Here is a 6,000-nt window from a genome sequence, read left to right as displayed (position 1 = left end):
GGAGCACCCCCTCAATGCAGTTGTAATTTGGGCAGGGGATCCAGAAGACACAGCAAGGAAATGCACGGAGGCACAAACAAAACAATCACGATAAGCCTTGCTTCTAGAACCGCCAAAATGAAAAAAGTTCAGACAGAATTATACCTGGAAAGTGATGATTAAACCGCCAACTTCTAACAATAAAGTGTTAATGTAGATGTGATCAGCATGAATTCAGTTGCACTGCCATCACAGACGAGTTCTCAATTTGATTTAGTTCATGAATTTTTATTGGGCACTGAAAAAATATATACTTCAGGCTATTCACACTGTGTAAACTCAAGTCTAGAGATTAGTAAGTTATTGTATGATGAATCTCTGAAAATTTAATGTTTTGCACTAGGCTTCCTCTCTTAAAATGATGGTTTATTACACTGACACATTATTGCACCTAAGATTTTTTGAATGCTTGTACTCACACACAGAACCTAATTTTGACAGATTATTTTATGTATGAGGAATCTGCGTGAGTTTATGAACAAATGATATTTTCCAAAATGGTTTCTATTCGCATTTAATAAATACTTGGAAATAATACATTTCTCTTTCTTTTAAACGGTGAAAGAACACAGCATAACAAACTACTAAGGGAAAGACATTGCAAAAGATCAAACTTCTATATGTGATGTGAAGCACTTATATTTTTAAGCAAAAACTTCTGTATTTCAAAAAAAATCAAAGCTCATCTTGAAAACCAGCTTTCTAATAGGCAGTTTTCACATGAAGCCTTCAAAGCCAGGAAAGATGACTGTAAAGCAAACCACACAATGTCATGGTGAAATACATCGTTTTTTAAATGTAAATTAATACTTTGTAGTCCATACCTGGGACTGGGCATGTCTTTGTGTCTGTACAACGGACTTGCCAATTGAAAGTTACAGAACTTCTCAGATACTACGTAAGTATCCTGCTCACCAAGAAACGTAACATTGACAACTCTGTATACTAAAACAGTGAAAATTCTCTCATCTGGGAAGAAAATTCCTACTCCAGGAAAGTTTGCCATTAACTTCAACAGATCGCTTTTAATCCTAAAAGTGACCATCAAAGGGATTTTGCGTTGCCCATTCAGTCCTTCTGCTCATCTGCCATTTGTGTAAGGGTCAGTGTTTTGTACGCTTGTTCATTATGACCAGGGCAAGATTCCACTGTATTCAGCAAATTACATCAACCTCTATTAAAGTATACAGTACTCTTAATATGGGAGGAAACCTATTCCGCGTGCTGCTTCCTTGGAAACACCTCGTACTTGATCCACAGGTTACCATAAAAACCTCAACTAGAAACTACCTGTATGAAGTTTTGAAGCAAAGTAATGTAAAAGCAAAATAATATTTGTTTTTGTTTGTTGGTTTTTTTTTTCCCCATAGAGACTAAGACAGTACTGCTGTCTCCAAGAAGACAGGAACATAATCTTCTCTTGCAGAGACCCCGAGCAGGACAGGGCCAGCCATCTGGCTGCTCACTCGCTGCCTGTTGTACTGAACCATAAAAGACATGTCCCGCGGCCCATCCTGGCTGCTGGGGGCAGATCTCTGCCACCACAAGCACAAACTCAGCTTTGTAGTCTGCTACTATTGGAACTCTGCTAAATAATTCCTTCTCAACCTCTTCCAGACTGGTAGGGTTTCGCTTTCTTTGTGTCTGCCCAACGGGCATGAAGTCACAACTCTGATCTTTTGTTCAACATTTAGAACTAGTTTGCATGTGACACTGATGAAAACACTGGAACAATTTCTAATGTGATGGAAACAGGTGAAAGGAAAAAAAAAAACCAACACATTATTTGTGGAAGAACTTCCTTGGCAAAGTCTCAACCTGATTAATAATTTAGTAATTTTCCTACTCTGTGCAAAGTACCACAGAAAATACATAAAAATGATTAGAAGAAAGCTCTTATTAAAATATCTACATTACAACATAATCCTTTAATACCGAAGATGAAGAACATTCATGGTGAAGTTCAATTGCTTGAAAAATTCTCTGATGCATTGAATAATTTCTACATTAAGGAAAGCATAGCTTAGAATTGACATATGCAGCCCATACGGAATAAATACGTCTTTGATCTTGCTTAGTTTATATTGTTTAAATAACCTATTCAAATAAATATATTTCTTGGAACTAGATGATCTTTAGGGTCCCTTCCAACCCGAATCATTCTATGGTTCTATGATTCTTGAACAGTTTACAACAAAAGTGTGTTTTTTCTAAAAGCTGAGTTTCTAAAACCATAACCACCTTCAGCTTCACAAGGTGTGAAATGCAAAATCTCGATAAAGAAGCACAAGGGTTTTATGGTACTTCTTTGTAATGTTTAGAAGTAGGAAAAAAAATATGTGCACGTTCTCATCAGATGAGCCAAGCAAAATTAATCGCTGGCGAAGCACACAATTATAAAATTTGTTTCTTATATGTAATTAAATAGAATCCATATAGATAAACAAGATTGTAAAAGATACAGGTTTCATACTTTCCATGTAGCTGTATTGTTTCTGTATCCCAGTGAAGCCTTACGATTCTTCTGTTCGTTACAGATTTGTCATTAAAATGAGATATAGTAATATTGGTTGTGAGGAAAACACTTCTACTCATTGGATCTTAATTATCCTGTCACCTTCTCCCTGAAATCTCTTTTTACGGGATGTTAGAGGCAAATACGAAAACTTTATCCTCAACACAGTATCTAAACAGCCGTCTGTTACCTGCTTGAAGGAGGCGAGGATCAAGTGATTCCAAGTCCTTTCTGCAACTTCAGATTTGCTGTTAACAAAAACACTATGATTGGCTGTATGTTAACAAAGATCCTTTTTATTGTTGATCTTTAATACAGAAACAGACCAACGGAAGCGCACTAAGGTGAACACAGGAAAAAAGTCATTTTTCATCTCGTAGTTTGTAATCCCCGTTATTTAGCTTGAAAATAATCTAAAAATGGTGATTCTACTCTACTGTTAGGCAGAACCTTATTACACTAGAAATTGTGCAGATCTGTAGTAATCAATAATTATGGTTACCAATAATGATTTAAATTAACCAATGATAAATTAATAACTGATTAATAGTTGAGATTCTTCTACTTCCTGAAACCACACAGAGGCATCTGTCTGTTCTCACACAAAGTTAACTTTCAGTGGTCACAAACTGTGCTTGATATCTGCTAAAAGTATACAATCCAATCACACAAAATATTTTATCTGCTTATCCGGAATTATTAAAAAAAAAAATAAATTAATAGCTTTTACACATAATGGAAAAGATTACTCTTAACTTGGTACTATTTAGTGTCACAGTAAGAAACAGCAATATTTTCCGGAATGCTAATTTCCTAAAGGCTCTATATTTCAGTGTGGTGTATCCCCGTATTTAAAACTCTGCAGGCAACTTCTTGATCAGTGAAATCTATCTTTTCAGTGAAGCAAAGACACCTCTTCAGCACCCACACGCTGCGACCTTTAGACAGCAACACTTTGGTGAAGTTACTGCTGGCAAACACGTTGCTACAGTTACTCCTGGATGGTTCAACTTGGGTTGAAAGCAGCATTATCACCAAGCACGAACACTTGGAATGTTAGAACAGCGCACGAGAAGGGCATGCTACGTAAAAGTTCTTCCAAACAAGTTTGGAAAAAATAATCAGAAAATTACCTACACTGAAAAGGTGCCTCCCAAATGTTAGGTGTCAGGTGCACCAGGTGAAACGGGGGGCAGATGCATGAATCGTACCTCATTAAATCATACTTGACAAATAACGTTCAGTCTTTTCAAATCTCAGTGACATTAGCTTGACATTAGGATTGTAATCATTCAGCATAGTTACTCCTGGTTTACATACGTCTCCCCTGACACTTCTTACAAGACTGGTCCATCTTGATTATTTTTGGCACATGAGGTCCAATATAAAGCCTGCTGAAATGAATGAAGAAATTGCTGTTAACTAGAGTGGGCTTTCAATTAATGATGGGTGACAGTTGAAAGTTAAGCCAGTATTTTTATGTTGGTACGATCCCGCGGTGTAGCACAGTACTATTAAGCTCAGGTACAACAGAACAGAGAGGTTCCGCGTGCTGAGAGCGAGCTCTCTGTCCTCTCCCTCCCCTTCCCATTTGGGAAAGCCCATCTCTTTCAGGGACCCAGACTTCCCCGGAGCAGCCTGCAATGAATCACAGAACCATAGAATGGTTTGGGTTGGAAGGGACCTTGAAGATCATCTCGTTCCAACCCCCTGCCCTGGGCAGGGACACCTCCCACCAGCCCAGGTTGCTCCAAGCCCCGTCCAACCTGGCCTTGAACCCCTCCAGGGATGGGGCAGCCACAGCTGCTCTGGGCAACCTGGGCCAGGGGCTCACCGCCCTCACAGCAAACAATTTCTGCCTCACATCTCATCTCAATCTCCCCTCTTCCAGTTTAAAACCATTCCAGAGTCCCTGCCCAGCTTTCCTGGAGCCCCTTCAGGGAGTAGAAGGGGCTCTAAGGTCTCCCCAGAGCCTTCTCTTCTCCCTTACTCCCCCCTCTCCCTCGAAGGATGCTCAACCCCAGCTCCTCGCGGCTCTGCCCAGCTCTGATGCTTTGCTGGAAGCAAAGGAGCCGTGGCGCCAGGCGCTGTACAAATATACTTGAGAAATAACTATTGTTGGGCTATTGCAGGGCCAGACTTGGAATCACCGCATTCGTACCCAAAAGGGAAGGCTGCAATGGGCAGGGTCGTGTCAAAGCTCTGAATTGTCAGGTCTTACTTATTAATGCACTTTGGGAAGACCCGGCCTTCCGATTGCTATCACGAGTTTATACGCGCTTTATACGCACAATGCTTCAGACACCAAACCGAATATTACTTCCAAAAGCTGCAAATAAGTACTGAAAAACTATTTATCTCGATAATGGATTTCAAGTCCTTTAGCATACTTAATTTAAATGAACACACAGTACAGGAATGAAATTAAAAGATTTAAGGAAAGTAATGCAGTTTGAGAATAAAAACGAAGCTTTGTTCTTGCATCAGAATGTATTAGATCTTGCAATTTGCATATACAAATAATTCAGCAACATTCACCGGCATTAAAAACACAGCAAGATCAAATTATAAATGTAATAAAAGAAAATAATAATAGTGAAACTGTATAATACATACATATATTATAAAGATTTGACAAATTAAATACAATTTGGTTATACAGAAAAGTTTCAATAACTTTACATTAAAAATGGTACTGGGGAAATGAAAACATTTCAGAATACTGAACGCAGGTGGTCAGGCTCATTTTAAAAGTTTAAAAAACGGATATACGTAAAAATACCCTAAAAAACACTGGTAATTACAGTATGCATTCTTCATTAAGGCCCAATTCAGCAAAGCACTTAAGGGATTGCTCCAGGAACAGAGAACCAATGGTACTTAAATGGTTTGTGGAATAAAGATGTCGTAAAGCGAATGCTTAAATGCTTGGGTGAACTGGAACCTCCCTTAACACATGAGAACAGACAGTCAAGTCACATAGTGACCAAAACCACATACAGATCAGAATGTACGACTTCTAATCAACTATTTGGCATTTTAAAGTAATTCCATGCAACATAGGAAAATTTAAAGGAAAACTGATATATATCTATACCAAGACACAGCTCCCCGGTTATCAGGCTGCTGCAACGAGCAGTCTACTGGCTGAACACAAGCACTGGAAAGCCAGCCTTTCAAAGTATAAAAAAAAAAAGTCTTCACGTAGCTATATTTCTGACTTCTGAAATATATTATAGATATTTCTCTTTCCTCCTAGGTATCTTTACATAGTTAGCAACTAAAATCTGAGTACCCACTTTGTATTTGATGTTTCAGCTTAACTCCATCCTACCGCTTGCTGTACCTACCATCACTCACCATTGCCACGGTGCTGAGGAGGCAACTCCCAATCCACGCTTTTATTTGAGGGACCCAAAAGGCTGCCCAACAGACAAATAAATTAT

Source organism: Larus michahellis, chromosome 6, assembly GCF_964199755.1.
Source record: "Larus michahellis chromosome 6, bLarMic1.1, whole genome shotgun sequence".
Lineage (NCBI taxonomy): Eukaryota > Metazoa > Chordata > Aves > Charadriiformes > Laridae > Larus > Larus michahellis.
Note: the sequence above shows the minus strand (reverse complement) of the source record.